Raw genomic sequence first — 21434 nt, forward strand, 5'->3', positions numbered from 1 at the left:
CCATAAGACCTATCTGTGTCGGTGGGACGTAAAGCAACTAGCAAAAAAAAACAACAAAAAACTTAGGTTTAGAGTGCACTATGTCTTCTAGAATGAGCTGAATCACGTTTGTTACTTTCATTGGAAATATCTCAGTCTCATCCTTGACTTTGACAATGTGAAATTTACAGTAACGCCATTCCTTACGCAGCCAGACCCTGTTATGAATGATGTGAAAGTGTCGCTCGTATGGTTGCTTGAAGTGTGCACTTCAATGTCATCATCATCTCGTTTGGTGAACAAACAAATCTGTAACTACCTCACTTCTCATTTCCCCAGTAGGACCTACGCCTAGTTGAGGGAATGTTACATTCTTCTTCTTATTTTTAAATTATTATTTGGTTTATTAATGTTGTGCGTTTCTGTGGTGTAATGGTTACTGCAATTAGCTGCCACACCTGGAGGCCCGGGTTCGATTCCCGGCTCTGCCACGAAATTTGAAAAGTGGTTCGAGGGCTGGAACGGGATCCACTCAGCCTCGGGAGGTCAACTGAGCAGAGGGGGGTTCGATTCTCTCGTCAGCCATCCCCGTGGTTTCCCACTTCTCCTCCAGGCAAATGCCGGAATGGTACCTATACCTAAGTTAAGGCCAAGGCCGCTTCCTTCCCTCTTCCTTGTCTATCCCTTCCGATCTTCCTATCATACCCCACCAAGGTCCCTGTTCAGCATAGCAGGTGAGGTGACCTGGGCGAGGTACTGGTTCTCCTTCCCAGTTGTATCCCCGACCCAAAGTCTATTATTATTATTATTATTATTATTATTATTATTATTATTATTATTATTATTATTATTATTATTATTTGTTGTTTCAAGATATAATATGTCCATAAGAAATAAGGGCGATTCATTATTATTAACCAAACTTGAGTCCTCTAGGAAATAAAAATAATTTTGTATCATTGATCTTGAATACGGCGATGTAATTTATTACAGAAAAATTGCTGGCTTAGTCGTGGTAATAGTCTGAAACGTTCCTTTCAACTTCGTGAAGGAATAAGCACATTTATGAACAAGAAACAGAAAGAATTGGCAGAATTGGGTGACGAGAGCTGGATGTGGGATTTAGCAATATTCAAGGATTTAACACAACTTTTAAATATTTTGAATCAGGGATTACAAGGGGAAGGAAGCCTTTCAAATTAAGTGTGTTAGCATTCCAAAACAAATTGAAATTCTTTGGGCAGTAATTAGCGACACTAATTTTTCGACTTCTGAACGAAACTACATCTGAATACTTATCCTCAAATTTTAACTTCCTCTCATCTCTCCATGGACATAAAACCAGAGCGACTTCTGCCCTTATGATACCGATTAATCACTTATCTGTATACAGCCGCTCATTGCAGGTGTCTGGGACAAGGCTATGGAACACTCTCCTTGTCAGCATACGTAATAGCACTTCAGGAGCCTCATCTAAGCGGTCTTGTCGAGATTTCCTCTTAAATATGTGAACAGCTTGTATCAATGTTAGAGTGAATGAGGCCAAGTATGATTTAGAACTATTGTTGGGTAATGTAGATAGATAATATTATTCAATCATTATCAAAATAACTATTATAATACTATTTTACTCCATTAACTTAGGTAGTTTCTAGAGACTGTGTACAGTGTTATTTTTATCAAATTATATGACTATGTCTGCCTGCTGTCATTTCTTGATGGATACAGTACCTTTGCATCCATCTCTTGGCACAGGCCAGAGTAAAGTGTAGCTTTCACCGAAGTCCCAGTCAACATCCATGGCTGTGACTATATGGAAGTTGCTGGGGTATGGGTAGTGCTGAGTAATGACATTCGGAGCATGACTAGTGCATCTGAGTGTTATGAAAGGTGCTGCTCATAGGGTCAGTCCTGCTGCAATGGTACTTTCTGACCCAGTGAGGAAAGCAATGGCAAACTACCTCACTCCTCATTTTGCCTAGTACGCCTGATTTTGGTGCTGCCAATGGTTTTTGGGGTTTCCTTATAACCGCATAACCTTTGGTGGTGCTATTTGAGGATCCAACCAGCCTCTGGGCTGATGACATAACAGACAGCATGACTATGTACTATACTGTATGTTGTGGTTAAGTGTAAGAGAGGGCCGTGAGCCTTAACTTCACGGCATACAAAAACATAAATAAATAAATAAATAAATAAATAAATAAATAAATAAATAAATCTCTATATATAAAATAAGAGTTTTGTCTGTACATTGTTCAGAATTTAAAAGGGATGATATTTCTGTATCAGTCGTGGCCACAGTAACAAGGAAATGCACTTTTTACTTTTCCGTAATTTCTGTCTGTCTGCATATATGTACACGCATCACGAGAAAACGGCTGAAGAGAATTTAATGAAAATCGGTATACAAAGTCGGGTAATAAGTTGCTACAATCTAGGCCATAAATACTTTATTCACGCTGAATGAAATGGTAGTTTAGGGGAAGGCCTAAAATTCAATTCTCAAATATTTATGTTATTAGTGGTCATATATTAATTAAAATCAGTATACAAAGTCGAGGAATAAGTCGCTATAATCTAGGCCATAAATAATTTTACTCACGCTGAGTGAAATGATACTTTAGGGGAAGGCCTAAAATTTAATCCTCAAAAATTTGTTATTAATCGTCGTGTCATAACGAAAATCGGTAGGGGAAGTCGAGGAATAAGTCGCTACAACCTAGCCCATAAATAATTGTATTCACGCTGAGAAAAATGGTAGTTTAGGGGAAGGCCTACAATGGAATTCTCAAATATTTCTGTTGTTAGTGGTCCTATCTTAATGAAAATTTGTATGCAAAGTCGGAAAATAAGTCGCTATAATCTAGGCCATAAATAATTTTATTCACGCTGAATGAAATGGTAGTTTAGGGGTAGGCCTAAAATTTAATTTCCACATAATTATGTTATTAGTGGACGTTTTGTTAAATAATACATAACTAAAGTTATATAGTATTATATTACCGATCATGTATGGCTTTTACATTGTTACCATATCGGCTATGATCAGAGATATTCATGAATTTGGATTTTTTTTTGCTAGGGGCTTTACGTCGCACCGACACAGATAGGTCTTATGGCGACGATGGGATAGGAAAGGCCTAGGAGTTGGAAGGAAGCGGCCGTGGCCTTAATTAAGGTAGGGGAGAGTCCTACAGTACCGGCCGGCTGGCAGTACCGGCCATTGCTGTTTCTCGTTTTAGGTGTTATATGGCAGTAGCTTACAGGTGGCATATGAAGGATGCTACATTCCCGCGTGTCATACTTTGGGGGTTTCGTTTAGCGTTAAGTCTTGTGTGAGATGTGAGTGTTGTACATTGGCCGGCTTACGATCGCGCGCGAAAAGTTATTTTCAAGCCCCAGGTACTCTATTTCCAGGTAAGCTGTTGATTTTGTTTTTACTTATATATTATATACATTCCTTGAGGACGCTATAGCTGGTAAGAGTTTCACGACATCGTCTCTTAAACAATATCCAGCTGGGGAAGTTCCTTCACGTGAGTGTCGTACAGTACCGGCCAACCATATGTCTTCCAGTACCGGCCAATAGGACTTTTAAATAAATAAAATTATATCCACTTCTTATCACTTTCCAGAGTGAAATGACAGAGAAAGGGGGTAAAATAAAATAAAAGTGGATCGAGGACGGGATGAAGATGGCATTGAACTAAATTATATATAACAAAATGACTGCAAGGCAAGCTGCTGAGGCTTTTTATGCGCCAAGAAGTACGTTAGGAGATCGTCTGAGAGCACTTAGAGTGGGTGTGGCTGTGGATCTAACTCCTCAGATGGGAAGAATTAAAAAATCCTTTTATTACGATATGTAAAATCAGTTGCTTACTTATATGAAGGATCTAGAAAATCTTCGTGTCCCTGGGCAGGAAAAAATGTACAATTAGCATTCGCTTTGGCTGAGCATTCAAAAGTACCTCACCAATTCAACAAAGACAACAAAACTGCAGGAAAGCAGTTTTATTATGATTATTATGTAAACACTAAGGAAATGGAAGAAGACACATCATGCATTATTTGTCGTGAGTCATTGGATGAAGAATGGGTGCAGTGTACCAAATGCAAAGACTGGGCGCATGTTGGATGTGTAGACCACGGGAATATTTTGTATTTTATTTGTAATTATTGCAAAAAATAAACCAAACTTGAATTTAGTGGATGCCAATTCCAATAATTATGTGTTGTCGAGTTCTTTCTGTGTTTGATATTAGTAATGTATTAGACATATATATCTTAGAAAATAGTAACTGGCCGGTACTGGAAGAAGGTTTATGTAGTCCATGGAAATTAAGCTTTGTTGTATTTTTAAATATTATTAACTTTCGGTAAGATTTTAGGGAAATCACACCCTTACATTGAAAAAGCATTTTGTAAAGTACAAGATTATCGTAGGAAAATCTCATACCGTAGAGCATTTTATTTTTTATAAGGGAAAAAGTTAAGGTGGCCGGTACTGTAGGACTCTCCCCTACAGCCCCAGCATTTGCCTGGTGTGAAAATGGGAAACCACGGAAAACCATTTTCAGGGCTGCCGATAGTGGGATTCGAACCTACTATCTCCCGGATGCAAGCTCACAGCCGCGCGCCTCTACACGCACGGCCAACTCGCCCGGTGAATTTGGATTTTTGTTACTAAGTCCTTATCAGCGCCGAGTTATGAGAAAATGGGTAGACAGGATTTAATGAAAATCGGTATGTGAAGTCCGAGAATAAGGAACTACACTCTACGCTATAAATAATTTTATAAGACGCCCTAAGATCACAGAGTCGAAAGAAAACTAAATATAAAGGCCTACAATATAGAAAGCTCATAACATTGCTCAATAACATTACATTGTCCATTGATTGTTGCGATGTGCTCTGTCTTCTGTTGCCGATAGATAGGATTACTGCTGCGTACCGAGTATTATTTTAAAATTTGCCTTACGGCGCACCAACACAGTTAGATCTTATGGTGACGATCGAATAGGAAAGGCCTGTGAGTGTGAAGGAAGCGGCCTTGGCCTTAATTAAGGTATAGTCCCAGCATTTGCCTGGTGTGAAAATGGGAATCCACGGAATAACATCTCCAAGGCTGCCTACAGTAGGGTTCGAATCCACTATCTTCCGGATGCAAGCTCACAGCTGCGCGCCGCTAACGACACGGCCAACTCGCCCAGTCGTACGAGTGTAACAGTCTGCCTAAATATCGGCGGGAAGTAGCTGGGGAGTTAGGTAACTTTCTTCGTTAGCATACCATTCCTCTGTTTCATAAATTTTCCGATACTACTGGTGCGTAACACACTGGTTCATCATAGCATTCGAGCTATTCAATCCCTACTCTGAGGCACTGATTGGAATGAGAAGTGTGCATATTTAACAGAATAATGGCAGAGAAGTGTTCATGGCTGTCTGCGGCCTGGTCATTCCAGCTCTGGAACTTTGGACTGTTAGATCGGCAACGTAGTAGTGTTCGTCAAAAGTGAGAAAATGTGCAGTTTTTCATTTGATCGAGTATTTTATATGATAACATTGCTTTTAGTCGCTACATTCCTACTGACGTTTCTGTAATGACCTATGTCGACTTCAGTTAAGAAAACCACAAAGTCGGTCTTTCTGAGAATCCCGTTGCGAAGCACGGGTACATCAGCTAGTAAATAAATAAAATAGTGAGAGTGAATTCCCACACTTTTCATGTACTGAGTTCGAAGAAGGCGAACTCATATATACCTTGGCCAAAATGATCGGTTTTTAAAGTCGACTGACTTATTGAAGAATGAATTTGAAAATATACTTCAATGTGTTTCTGCGAATGCGGGGAAAATTAATTTGTTTGAAAATCCGTTTGCAATAGACTTCAGCGATGCAGCTATGCAACTATGGCTGGAATTATTATTTTGAACTTCCGTGCTGTGCCCAATTAAAGGTCATGTTCACGGAGGGAAATCTTATTAACATTCACAAGGCGCTTGATAATGAAAAGTCTACGGCTTTCTTAAAATTCGCGATAAGATATTTGTGCGCGTTTGCGAGTTCCTCCGTGAACAAACATTTTCATCATCATCATCATCATCATCTGTTTACCCTCCAGGTTCGGTTTTTCCCTCGGACTTAGCGAGGGATCCCACCTCTACCGCCTCAAGGGCAGTGTCCTGGAGCTTCAGACTCTTGGTCGGGGATACAACTGGGGAGTATGACCAGTACCTCGCCCAGGCGGCCTCACCTGCTATGCTGAAATGGGGCCTTGTGGAGGGATGGGAAGATTGGAAGGGATAGGCAAGGAAGAGGGAAGGAAGCGGCCGTGGCCTTAAGTTAGGTGCCATCCCGGCATTCGCCTGGAGGAGAAGTGGGAAACCACGGAAAACCACTTCCAGGATGGCTGAGGTGGGAATCGAACCCACCTCTACTCAGTTGACCTCCCGAGGCTGAGTGGACCCCGTTCCAGCCCTCGTACCACTTTTCAAATTTCGTGGCAGAGCCGGGAATCGAACCCGAGCCTCCGGGGGTGGCAGCTAATCACGCTAACCACTACACCACAGAGGCGGCTACAAACATTTTCAAGAATGAAAATGATAAAATCAAAATTACGTTTCCGTATCACTGATTACTAGAGTGCGAATTTTGGCATATTTGCATGTTTTGTTTGCTTCAAGATAATAATAATAATAATAATAATAATAATAATAATAATAATAATAATAATAATAATAATAATAATTTCGTGTGGCTATTTCTAGCCGGGTGCAGCCCTTGTAAGGCAGATCCTCCGATGAGGGTGGGCGGCATCTGCCATGTGTAGGTGACTGCGTGTTATTGTGGTGGAGGATAGTGTTATGTGTGGTGTGTGAGTTGCAGGGATGTTGGGGTCAGCACAAACACCCAGCCCCCGGGCCATTGGAATTAACCAATGAAGGTTTAAATCCCCGACCCGGCCGGGAATCGAACCCGGGGCCCTCTGAACCGAAGGCCAATACGCTGACCATTCAGCCAACGAGTCGGACCGCTTCAAGATATAATATGCCCATAAGAAATAAAGGCGATTCGTACCATTTGAATTTTTTTTACAATTTGTTTTACGTCGCACCGACACAGATAGGTCTTATGGCGACGATGGTATAGGAAAGGCATAGGATTGGAAAGGAAGTGGCCGTGGCATTAATTAAAGTACAGCCCCAGCATTTGCCTGGTGTGAAAATGGGAAACCACGGAAATCCATTTTCAGGGCTGCCAACAGTGGGTCTCGAACCCACTGTCACCCGAATGCAAGCTCACAGCTGCGCGCCCCTAACAGCACGGCCAACTCGCCCGGTGTACTAAAATTTTGTGTGGCTATTGCTAACCTGGTACAGCTCTTGTAAGGCAGACCCTACGACGAGTGTGTGTGGCACCTGCCTTGCATAGGAAAATGCGCCTTTTTGTAGGGAGGATAGTGTTGTGTGTATTATATGACTTGTAGTGATTTTGGGAACAGCACAGACAAGATTAAAACCTCTGACCCGGCCGAGAATCGAACCTGGGGCCATCTCAACCGAAGGCCACTACGCTGACCATTCAGCCAAGGAGCTGTCACTGAGCCTGAAGCCACTCAGAAAACCTGTTTATAATGATTCTTGTGTGTCATTAGTGCTAGGACAGGCAAGGAAACGTCCGCAGAATACAAGTTACGTTCCATTCGACATTCACCTGGACTGAAGAGAGAAACTACGGAAAGAAACTTCTATAGTGACAGAAAGAGTTATAATAATTCACTTCTTTTCCCAGTTTGTCATCTGAAACTGAGTCCACTCCGGTCCTTTTCACTAAATCATTTTAAATTGGGAAAAGGAACTCACGCCAACCGGGCGGAAAACTATTAAAATACGCGTTTGACTACGATCCACAGCACGCTTGGACATGTAACATACAGGCCATGTTGGATAAGCCGTTGCGTGTTGATTGCGGACACCCCAATGAAAGTCTGGAATCATCATCATCATCATCTGTTTACCCTCCAGGTTCGGTTTTTCCCTCGGACTTAGCGAGGGATCCCACCTCTACCGCCTCAAGGGCAGTGTCCTGGAGCTTCAGACTCTTGGTCGGGGGATACAACTGGGGAGTATGACCAGTACCTCGCCCAGGCGGCCTCACCTGCTATGCTGAACAGGGGCCTTGTGGAGGGATGGGAAGATTGGAAGGGATAGGCAAGGAAGAGGGAAGGAAGCGGCCGTGGCCTTAAGTTAGGTACCATCCCGGCATTCGCCTGGAGGAGAAGTGGGAAACCACGGAAAACCACTTCCAGGATGGCTGAGGTGGGAATCGAACCCACCTCTACTCAGTTGACCTCCCGAGGCTGAGTGGACCCCGTTCCAGCCCTCGTACCACTTTTCAAATTTTGTGGCAGAGCCGGGAATCGAACCCGGACCTCCGGGGGTGGCAGCTAATCACGCTAACCACTACACCACAGAGGCGTCAAGTTGTCATACAGAACGTTAATTCTACCACAGTGCTGAGTTTTTAGTTAGTTACTTCGTTAGTTAGTTAGTTTGTTTGTATGTTCCTGTCCATTGATCGTTTTTGTGCCATTATGGAATTTATCAAGACGGAGAAGGGTAAGCCATATGATTTATTCCTTGGTTATAGTCATAGGCAATTTAGAATTAGTAAAAAAATGGTGTTACCACGCGGATTTGTTTGAAGGAGAAAACTAAGAAGTGCAAAGGAAAATTATTTACTAAAGGTATTGTACCTATCGGGTGAGTTGGCCGTGCGGTTAGGGGCGCGCAGCTGTAAGCTTGCATCCGGCAGATAGTGGGTTCGAATCCCACTGTTGGCAGCCCTGAAGATGGTCTTCCGGGGTTTCCCATTTTCGCATCAGGCAAATGCTGGGGATGTACCTTAATTAAGGCCATGGCCTACAAGGGACTGCTCACCGTGCTGTCCAATACCGTTATATGGTTAAAAACAGGGAAGCATTGACCCAAGCCCCGAATCTCTTTGAATAAAAAAGAGCAACCCCACTGGCACAGCAGCCTATTAGCCTGTCCAGACAACTGGCGCCCAGCCAGATGGTCTGCAGGTAGTTGATAGCGGCGTGGTCAGCGCGACGATATCCTCATACATATTGCTTGGCATTCTTCACCGGGTTCGCTGTCTCTCGTATGAATCAGTTCCTCAGTTGGTCTCACGAGACTTAATTAATCCTGTTTCAACTCTCAGTCCAGAATCGCAATCCCTGAATTAACAGGGAATTGAACCCGGGCTATCCAGTTAAGAGGCAGGCACGCTGCTCCTACACTACGAGGCCTGGCCATCAGTAGGAGATTGAGAAAATGACAGTACTGGGTTACGAACTGTTGTCGATGATGCTTATTATGATGGACTACTTCTTCCTGAAGCAGATATTTTGGACTAGGGAGATTTCTTAATGTTTTTTTCTTTTTTTTGCCCTTGGTGCTGTGGTGTATTAATGGTGGCTCACTTTTAACTCTTTAAGTACCGTCATCTACATTAAACATTTTTGACTGGAAGTGTGACTCACCATTACTTTAAGATCTTCGGTTCGAATCCCCAAATAGATGCGGAAGAGATCATTCTTGAATTAATATCTAACTGTGTAAAAGGCATTCGTAATACTGTGATGATACATGTGTATACCCCGCACTGCATTTATTACAACCCATGATATATATCATAAGGCATTATTATTATTATTATTATTATTATTATTATTATTATTATTATTGTTATTATTTAGTTATATGATAACGGGTAGGAACTATAAGGTCTCTATACTGGATCTTTTACGCAATTTATTTTTTACAGTAGCTGAATTGGTCATTTGAGAAAAAACATAGGTCAATTTTCCTCCAAAATTAGTAAAGAATACATTCGTATGCTACAGTAACAGATACACATTTTGGTGCAGAAATCACATACTGTACGTGAGGCTTCATCTCCACTCTTGATTAAGGCATCGATTTCTGTATTTCTTTAAGTAACACCATAGGTCAATGACTTGTGTTGCCATACTAGTAAACAGTAGTAAACAGCTGATTGTTTCACAACATATTCCTCCATGACGAGAAATCCTCTATTTGTTTCACTATGACGGATTGTTTATGTGTACTGTAGAATATTTTACAGGCTGTTTTGTGCGGTTTACGGAGCGCATTTGAATTATCTTTTTATGAAATGGCTTCGAGGTGCATACCTGCAATATAGGCCAAAAGTTCAGCACGTCTGTTGATCTCCCAGTTATTAAGGCCTACATTTCCATCTATTAGAAGGAAATGGAGAGCATAGAAAAATTTCAACCATATTTACAAGAAGAAGGTGTTCAAGTATTTTACCAAAATATTTTTGCGTGCCCAACCTTTAGTAAGGAATCTGCCACCGAGTATGAGAAGTTAAGTTGAGAACAAAAGTGGTATCCACATGTTCTTTAGCAATAAATATGATGCAAATGTACCAATATTATAATTAACTAGCAAGGTATCCGTGCTTCGCTACGGTATTATACTGAAATTTAGAATTGAATGCTTATTGTTTTAGATATATAATCCGCCGAAATTCGCGATCTGACTCGTTTTCTGCGAGGATCCGCCAAAATTCGCGATCTGACTCGTTTTCTAATAGATTACGGCAAGCTTCCTCCTATTTTTCAATCTTTCTTTCCAGCAATCGATCGTGTCCTCATGAAAGGAATTCAATTCTTTTTCACTCCCGCCCCCCAGGATGGTTTCCCCTACCAAAATTCTTTGTTTTTAAAGGAGGCCCAAATACCAATTTTCACGTCTGTAACAACTTTAGTTTTTATTAGATGTATGTATTATCATACAATTAAGTCAATTAATTTTTCAATTCTTCCCCCCCCCCCCTTCATTGGATTTTCCGAGAATACGTGTTTCTTTACTTTTAAAGCAGATTCCAAATATGAAATTTCACGTCTGTAACATCTTCATTTTTGAGATATCAGTAGCCTAATTAAAAGAAATCAACACCATTTTCAGTCACTTTTACCCCCTCCCCCATCCACCCAAGTGGTATTTCCGAAAACTAAAAATACACATTTCTTTATTTTTAATAGAGATAAAAGTACAATTTTTCATTTCTGTAACATGTTAAGTTTTTGAGATATACTGTAGAAATTCTCATTTTAAAATTTCACCCTTTTTTAGTTCCCCTTAAGTGGAGTTTCCAAAAACAAATCACCTATGTTTCTTTATATTTACAGGAGATTCCAAATACCCACTTTTTACGTCTGTAACATTTTGCGTTTCTCAGATATTCTGTAGATATAGTCTTTCAAAAAATTCACCCTAATTTGACACTCCTGTTTAACCGCCATTAATTGGATTTTCCAAAAACAAAAAAAATACGTGTTTCTTTATTTTTAAAGGAGATCCCATATACAAATGTTCAGTTCTGTAATATCTTCAGTTTCTGAGATATATGTATCTTCATTAAAGGCATTCAACCCATTATTCACCCTTTTACACCCCTCCTATTGGGATTTACAGAGAACAAAAAAAAAAAAAAAGAAATACGTGTTCCTTTATTTTTAAAGGAGATTCTAAATACCAATTTTTACATCTGTAAACTTTTAAAGTTTTAAGATGTACACACACACATTTTAAAAATTCACCCCCCTTTTCACCCCCAACCATTATTTGGATATTCCAAAAATGAAAAAAAAATGTTTCTTTATTTTTAAAGTAGATCCCAAATACCAATTTTCAGGTCTGTAATATCTTCAGGTTCTGAAATATAAGTAGCCTCATTAAAGGCATTCGACCCCTTTTTCACCCTTTTTCACCCTTCCCATTGGGATTTTCCGAAAACAAAAAATACGTGTTTCTTTATTTTTAAGGGAGATTCTAAATACCAATTTTTACATCTGTAAACTTTAAAAGTTTTGAGATATAGATGCACTCATTTTAAAAATTCACCCCCTTTTCACCCTCCCATTAATAGGATTTTCCAAAAACAAAAAAATACGTGTTTCTTTATTTTAAAAAGAGATCAAAAGTACCAATTTTCAGGACTGTAATATCTTAAGGCACCAGGATGGTATTTCAATTTCCAGAAAGTAGTAGTTCTTTTCTTATGTTTTTTCCTCAAATTACAATTTCAAATATGATCTGAATGTATGTCTGAATGTGATGAAAACGACACATACACCCAGCCCCCGTGCCAGCGAAATTAACTAATGATGATTAAAATTCCAGACTCTGTCGGGAATCGAACCCGGGACCCCTGTGACCAAAGGCCTGCATGCTAACTATTTAGCCATGGAGCCGGATATCAGGAACAAGAGCAACAATGCTACAACATTTACTAACAATACTTAAAGAAGAAGTTCATTAACTTGATGAATCATATTATATTCTCCACAAATCACATTAGCGACACAAATCTCTCCGGCCTGAGGGACAGTGTCACCGTCAAGGAGGCCCCCATGCTCTGTTTGGGTGTGGAATGAAAACTTTAACCCACAACCAGTGACGTTCTGAGGCTTGCAGGGTACGTAACTGTTGATATCATAATCATAGCCACGGGACTTCTAGTTTTACGTGGAGTCCGAACCACAGCAATATAGCTTTTCATTTACAAAAATCTCACATGCATTAGCCCAGACTCGAACGGTGGCCTCCTCGGTGAAAAGTGAATGGCGATCATGCTATTACACTAAGATCAACAGAGCTTCCGTTCTTCAACAAGACATTGCAGAGCAGTGACCGTGCTTGTTTTCTTATGGATCAACCGATGGCCTGCCCGCCAGAAAGTGGTCAGGCGACAAGTCCAACATTACAATCCAGAAATCGGATTCTGGTTAAAAATATGGCACAGCTGGTTATTTAAGACAGAGCTGTACAACCACATTAGTAGAGGAATGATAGCCGAGTGGCAAGGTGGCCGCAGTTCTAATCTCGAACACAACAGGCAGAACTTTTGAAATTACATGTCTCGTTCTAACGGTTCGAAATCCCGAGAAAATGTCCTCGATATCGACAGTCATATAAAAAACGAGATCCCGTGGCTATGATTCCGATATCAACAGTCACATGACACTACAAGCTTGCCTACTTTACCCACAATGTATTTATTTAAGCTTTACATCTTCAATGTACAAGGGGCCCAGTCTCCCCCAACTTTGTGGAGGAAACATTAACTTAGATTTGTATTCCATTTTAGCCGTCTGAAAGTAGGCATTATAGGAATTATTAAGAAATTCCCAATCGCCACTACTGATACTGATATCTATCACTGACTACAACTCCTCCTTAGTTCTGCTTTTTGTAAACTGGGGTATTTATACTGTAATTATATTCTGGAGGCTGCATTCTAATATAGAAATCCAGTGACAGAGTTTGCCAACAATTTTGCTCTACGTCGCACCGACACAGATAGGTCTTATGGTGACAACGGGATAGGAAAGGGCTAGGAGTGGGAAGGAAGCAGCCCGTCCGGCCCCGCGGTGTAGGGTGCAACGCGTCCGCCTGTCACCCGGCGGCCCCGGGTTCGATTCTCGGCCGGGTCACAACACGGGTCCTCACACACAACATTCCACACTACCGCCATTCCAATTACACGCAGGTTCATAAAATATGGTGCCAGTAGGGGCAAAAGATCCACATGGGTCGACGCCCCGAACAAATAGCATTAAAAAGTACAGCCCCAGCATTTACCTGATGTGAAAATAGGAAACCACGGAAAACCATCTTCAGGGCTGCCGACACTGATGTTCGAACCCACTATCTCCTGGATGCAAGCTCACAGATGCGTGCTCCTAACTCGCTCAGTACAGAGGCTGCCGATGAAATTAGGAGAACAAGACTAGAGTACATGAAGAATATCAGAAATATTTCCCGTCAGTCCTGAGCAGTAGGTCATGTAGAGTGCACAGGAGAAAGAGACAATAATAGCACTCAATCGTACTTGTGCAGAACGAGGGTGGAGTCAGCAGAAAACTCATACGTCGGGAGATACTTCATTATCAGCTGAACTCGTTAAGCAGACATGATACTCCAATGATAACATGATAACTGGGTAGCGGCATGGCACAGCGCAGCCGTCCACACATGATCGGAACAGCAGAACAGATACACAGACATTCTTGTGAACCAAGAACAAAACGCAGATGACCAGGTACTATAAATATTATTGCAATTCAGACAATAACGTGGATAAAATGCTTACCTTTTCTAAGTAGATACTGCGAGTGAATATTGCGTAGCGTGTTACACTCACATCGCTACAGCTGTAGCCTCAACACAGGCTGCGGCAGCGACTGCTGTTAGCACTCGACCCCCGATGTTATCAAGTCATTTCTTAGTTCAAATGCGATGTCTGCTCAGTGCAGAGTCTCTCTGTGTTCTGTTACGAATTCTAACCCTAGCAGACCTTTCCCGTGGATACAACCAATATATTCGTTTACTATTCTCTGAACCATGATTCAAACAGCTTACATGTACAGAACTTTACACGCATTTTCACTACACTGCGACTACTGACTAAATGGTCCTTCGCCATCACGTGAGTACCATTCTGCTGCCAACCCTCTGTGACAGTGGGCGGGGTCAAATAAATGGATGGTCCGATAAGTAAGAAAGCCAGTTCCTGTTCCAAATATACACGGTGAGGGTCTTCCCTATGGCAAAAAAGTCAAGGAGGCGATAAGGGAGATAGCAAAGCCAAGATGTATAGTCTAATTCACGAGGCTATCGTTTTTATACTACAACTGTACGCTGCTAAGACAACAATAATTGAAGCCTGCCCTCAAATATTTGGCAGCTTTACAGGAATGAAACAAAACAGGGAGATCTTTATATAATGGACGTTTGTGTTTAATTCTGTCCGTAAATAAAACTTACACTTTCTCCTTCTTAGTTAAATAATATATTTGCATGTAAATGGTATCATAGAAAGATTACAGCGAGAAAACAGCAAACTCCCTGGAATAAAGTTGTATATCACCAGATAGTTAGAACGTTGTATGTCACGTTATGAGTTCTGTAGTACTTTTGTGTTTTAAATACATGGCAACTCGAATTATACATTGTTTTGTAAAAAATACATTATCAGGAAAGGGACATGTGTACTGTTATAAGTTAAATGGCCGCGAAATGCAGGCATAATACTCCTTTTAAAAACAACCTTTGGGATTGCACACCCGGGCCTAAAAGGAAACACCGGGTGAGTTGGCCGTGCGATTAGGGGCGCGCAGCTGTGAGCTCGCATCCGGGAAATAGTGGGTTCGAATCCCACTGTCGGCAGCCCTGAAGATGGTTTTACGTGGTTTCCAATTTTCATACCAGGCAAATGCTGGGGCTGTACCTTAATTAAGGCCACGGCCACTTCCTTCCCATTCATAGGCCTTTCCTGTCCCATCGTCGCCATAAGACCTATCTGTGTCGGTGCGACGTAAAACAAATAGCAAATAGCAAAAAAAAAAAGGAAACAAACATATCAGTAATAAACTAGTTTATTAAATAGACTAGTAAAAGTATTATTTGACATATTTTTATGAAAAGAACGTTACGCAAATATAGCCCTCAAATTCGACGTTGATGTATAGCTTCTTCCGATATCCCTCAATTGTTTGCGTCCGTTATCCTTCCAGTTCAGTTTATTAATCTCTCTCTTCCTGCTCTTATTGAGCGTTAACATTGATCAAGGTGACACACTCAGATTACTGACTTCGACCATGTTTGTTGATGTACAACGTTCTTGCAGGGAAGGCAATTCTCAAACAAAAATTTCTCTCTCATTTGTTTGAATATAGAGTAAACTTCTGGTGCCAAGATATATTTTTTTGCTATTTTGCTTTACGTCGCACCGACACAGATAGGTCTTATGGCGATGATGGGGCAGGAAAGGCCTAGGAATGGGTAGGAAGTAGCCGTGGCCTTAATTAAGGTACAGCCCCAGCATTTGCCTGGTGTGATAATGGGAAACCACGGAAAACCATCTTCAGGGCTGCCGACAGTGGGGTTCGAACCCACTATCTCCCGGATGCGAGCTCACAGCTGCGCGCCCCTAACCGCACGGCCAACTCGCCCGGTATCCCAAGATATTCCTTAGATGATATAGAACGTCATTCTATGAACATCTCAACTTGTCCCATTACTGATATAACTTACAGCATTCTTTGAGGATTTGCTTCAATTGCACGTCCGTCTTTAGTAACAGTTATAACATAAGCAGTGTAAGCCAGCGGTGTAGCCAAGAGGGGGTTTCCTGGGGGTTAGACCCCCCATGGAAATTTTACGAAAACAAAATAAACAGAAACTGGTAATAAACAATGAACTAAATAAACATTCAGAGACATAATTGTAGAACCAACAGATCTGTTGAATCTATTTTCTAAGAAGCCTCGAAAGTTGTATTTCAGATTGTAAACTGAACATGCCATTCGCTGTAAAACTGTTGATCTTTATCGTATTGCCTATTATTGTTCTGTATTTTGAAGGAAGATTTTATAGTGTACTGCAATCTGAATATCAACATAATTCACTTGTATCAGTGTCCTTGCTTGCGCGCACCACACATGCACAAACACCTTCATTGTGTTGTATCATCGTTTCGTAACTATAACCCCCCCCCCCCCCCCCATTCGGACGATCCTGGTCATGCTACTGATTTAAGCGTAAGTGTGAATAGTGGCTGTGTATGAAACATTTTCGTACTTCAATCTGCAAGCAGACTGTTGATGAGTGCGCCTCGTGTAACTGGATCGGGCAAGAAAAAACGTCACAACAGTAATGACTGTCGTCGGTGTGCTAGAGGTAACGTACCATCGCCCTAGCCACTTCCCTGCGCTTTGCCATAGAGGAGAGACTCATCCTGTACTTTTCAGACTGTATGTGAAGTCATGGTTTACCATACAACGAGCTTAAAACTGCGTCTACTGTGCATTCACGTCGCCTCCTTAATGTGGGATAATAATGCTACGGCTCGGTTCCTAGAAGAAGGAAACATAAGAGCACGGCAGTAGAGTGGTGATGTGTCATTTCTTCGTGCCACATCGTACACTTAATCACTGTACTGTCAGATAACAACAAAGCAGATTTTATACTGACGATTACATCTTATATTTTATCGCTTGATAAACTTCTCACTTACATCAAATTCTGTTCAAAAATAGAAAACAAATATAATAGTCTGCTTTTGATCAACAAATGGCAGTGATCATTGCCGAAATAAACGTCTAGCTCATACGAAGTTCTATTAAAAGATGTAACTTTTAGACAAAATAGTATAAATATGGCCTCACTCCAAGCTAATGGTACATTCCTTACCCCGGACGTACTTTCGATGTGGCAGGAAGGGGAGGAAGAGGAGGGTACAAGGTCCATATTAAACGACCAGAAATCTCTGTTTTGCGGAGTGATGAGTCCTTTGTCCACAATTGTACGAACTGACTTTTAATCCGTGCTTTGCAACATCAGATAGTTTGTATAACGGTAATTATTTACTGTATATCTAAGATTAGGAGCTGCCTGACCCAGACGGTAAAGGCCTGCTCGGTTTACCCGAAAGGACGCGGGTTCGATTCCCCGTCAGGACATCGTAAAATTTGAGAAACGAGATTTTCACTTCCGGAGGTGCACATAGCCGTGAGGTTCACTCAGCCTACACCATATATGAGTAGGCCTACCAGGTTAATTCCTGGGGACAAAGGCGGCCGGGCGTAGAGTTAACCATTCTACCCCAACAAGTGCCGAGGTTACGGATAGTGGAAGCCGTTACCATTCACCCTTCCAGGGGCCTTCATGGCCTGTACGAAGATGACTTTGCTTTTATATCTAAGATGGGTATGGTATCAGAGAATGTGACATAAATTACAATCCTAGCATTTTCTTGCAACTCTTGAAGAAAAATACCGGCACGGAAGCTATACTGAGGGTCGCGGCAGATTGGAATGCCAGACATCCGATCACTTGCAGCTTGTCATTCTTTACATAGCTTTGTTAACACGCTGAGCTAACTAACAGTGGGAGTGTACGACTAGAGTAATTTATTTTGAAAGCGGCAGGTTGTGATTCTATGCCCTCATGAATCTTATTGCTACAGATGTAAGAAGCCATCACTCACTTCCAATGACAAATAGCTGAGTAATGGAACGAGCTTCCAGCTGCATGACTTTCCTTGAGCCTTTGTGCTCTGCCGCACTTGACACTCGAGACCTCACAAGTGTTCTGTCCGGTCGTTTAAGTAACACTCGGGCTTTGTGGAGATGTTCGTTAAGAAGGTGAATTTTCACGCCTAATTTAACGTATGTTAGGCTATTCAACTGTTAGGATGGGTAGTGTACACGAGAGGTCTTTAAGCCCAAGCACTTGTTTGGTTCTGATAACACGAAGCAGCTGTGCCATCAGCCCATTGCAAACCAATTGACCGCAAAGGAGGCACTTTCACACTATCTATCGCAGGTAATGGCTGCACAAGGAATGGTATTACAAGCACTGCTCACACCTCAGTTACTTTCAAATAGTCAAAGCCATAGATGAGACTGAGACAGGTCAATCAATGAAATTAACAAATTTGTTTTTACCCATACCTCAACTACTATGTCTGTCCGTGAAAGGATACGGCTTACTTGTGTAAAGAATTTTAAAAGTACAACCTGTGACAATAAAGTTCGCTGAATGAAGTCAGAACGGTCGATCCGGCAACACTGGCGAAACACAAACACTGCACCTGCATAGCAGCAGGTTTTGACCACCTGCTCCCAACGTTGTTCAGTTGAGCAGCGTGTGTGTGCCGTGTAAGATCTGTTTGACACAGTGCGTGTTGAGTGCGTTGGTTCTGAACTGCGAACAGGAACATGAACGATCAAAAGATCAATGTACAGTTTTGCTTTAAGCTTGGCAAGACACCGAAAGAAACGCATGCGACGCTGGCACGTGTTTATGAGGATCAAGCACTGTCCTTGAACAAATTTTTCGAGGAGGCCGGGAAAGTGTTTCTGACAACCCCCGTAGCGGAAGACCGGCGACCGCCGTCAGTGACGAAAACATTGACAGGGTGAGGACATTAATCACGAACGACTGGCGATTAACTGTGCGCATGATAGCGAATGAACTGCAGATTAACCGTGAATCCGTGCGACAAATCGTTACCCAGAAGTTAGGGAAGAGCAAAACGTGTTCTCGTCTTGTACCACATTATTTGACTGACGATCAGAAGCAGACACGTTTAGCGGCTTCAAAAGATTTTGTCGAAACGGCGGATGCGACACCAAATTTCTTGAACTGTATTGTCACTGAGGATGAAACCCGGTGTCTCAGGTACGACCCTGAAACGAAACGGCAAAGCATGGAATGGCGTTCTCCGAGAACCCCTCGTCGGAAAAATGTCAGAGCCGAAAAGTCATGCATCAAAACGATGCTCATCACCTTTTTCGATAGTCAAGGCATTATCCACAAGGAATTTCTACCTGAAGGAACGACGTTGAATGTTGCACGGTACATTGAAATTTTGAACCGTTTCATGAAACGTTTACGCATGGTACGACCCCAGTACGAACAACAAGGTTCATGGTTTTTTGTCCATGACAACGCTCGCCCTCACATAGCCAATATCATCAAACAGTTCATGGCAAAAAAGGGGGTGATGCAAACTTGAACATCCCCCTTACTCACCAGATCTCAATCCTCCAGACTTCTTCCTATTCCCACGACTCAAACTCGCTTTGAAAGGAAAGAGATTTCACGATATTCCTGACTTCCAACGAAACGTGACAAGGCTTTTGAACACCATCCCAAAGGAAGCCTTCTTGCAATGTTTCCAGGGCATGTATCGCCGATCTCAGCAGAGCATAATTATGGGAGGGGACTATTTCGAAGGACAGTAAGGTCACTGTCGTGCATTGTTCATCTATGTTGATAGTACAGGACTATTCATCGAACTTTATTGTCACAGGTTGTATATTGGAGAGTATGTTGCGACGTTTGGGAAATTCACAGAGGCTTGCAGACTGAACGCTGAAAGGCACAATGGTCTATAACGATAATGAATGTATGTGTATGTATTGGATAGTATGAGTTAGAATAAATTGCACCATACCATACCACAGGACGAAGTATAAGTAGTAGGTCCATGGTGCTGATTTTTCCACACAAGAGTCCTCCTCACTTTTTATCACGAAGTGTGCATACAGTGTATGCTACTCGGATGTTTAGAATGGGACTCGACGTCGGATCGAACCAAGGTTCCCCTTCTGTCCACCAAGTTGTTCTGACCACTGAGTTACCTTGACATATGAGCTTGTTCTTTCGGCTTACGTACATTCTACGTAGCTGATGCTGGGGTTGCATCGGAGCAGAACGTTCGAACCGAGTCACATACTGTATATTAGTAGATTATCTATATAAATAAAATTGTAGGGGGTCCGCTGTCTGTAATTTCTTCTGTTTTGCCAATTTTTCAGATGTTTATCCGTTTTAGGTCAACTCAAGACCGAATCGGTGGTTTTTACGTTTCGTGTCTGTTTGTTTGTCTGTTTGTCTGTTTGTCTGTTTGTCTGTTTGTCTGTTCCACCATCACGTCGAAACGGCTGGATAGATCTCAACCAAACTTCATATTTAGAGTATACTCATCCCGGGGAAGGTTTCGATATGCATATCGTTTTAAAATCTTTGAATACACGGGGGGTTTATAGGAAAACCAGAATGGTTTTTCCACCATCACGTCGAAACGGCTGGATAGATCTCAACCAAACTTCATATTTAGAGTATACTCATCCCGGGAAAGGTTTCGATATGCATATCATTTTAAAATCTTTGAATACACGGGTGATTATAAGAAAACCCGAATGGTTTATCCACCATCACGTCGAAACGGCTGGATAGATCACAACCAAACTTCATATTTGGAGTACAATCATCCCGGGGAAGGTTTCGATATGCATATCATTTTAAAATCTTTGAATAGACGGGGGGTTTATAGGAAAACCTGAATGGTTTTTCCACCATCACTTCGAAACGGCTGGATAGATCTCAACCAAACTTCATATTTATAGTATACTCACCCCGTGGAAGGTTTTTATATGCATATTATTTTAAAATCCTTGAATAGACGGGGGGTTTATAGGAAAACCCGAATGGTTTTCCTCCATTTTCTCTTATACTATTGATTTTATGTAAACTTAGTTTACCGTACGTGAAACGTCTCTTCATTATAAACAACTTTCGTTATGTTCATAATTTACCTTACTCTTCACATGACGGAGAAATTTACAATTTTCCGCTGGTATCATGCTCTGCATTGAGTGACCGACAGACCGACAACGAACCTACAGGTTACCATGGCAACGTCTATGACTGCATGCCAGCAGGGAAGTAACGTATTGCCATTTTCCTCATCATGCTTTTAAATTCGTGGTTGTTCCTTGGGTAGAAGGAAAGAGAAGCGTCAATCGGCCTATCTGCGGTATA

General features: G+C 41.6%; 1 protein-coding gene across 2 annotated transcripts in view; it reads right to left on the reverse strand.

The window, feature by feature from the left end:
* Positions 1-21434, reverse strand: part of LOC136862798 (facilitated trehalose transporter Tret1-2 homolog) — a 742518-nt gene that overhangs the window by 306518 nt on the left and 414566 nt on the right. The gene's annotated exons all lie outside the window — the stretch shown is intronic.

The sequence above is a fragment of the Anabrus simplex genome, chromosome 2 (assembly GCF_040414725.1).
Source record: "Anabrus simplex isolate iqAnaSimp1 chromosome 2, ASM4041472v1, whole genome shotgun sequence".
Taxonomy (NCBI): Eukaryota; Metazoa; Arthropoda; class Insecta; order Orthoptera; family Tettigoniidae; genus Anabrus; species Anabrus simplex.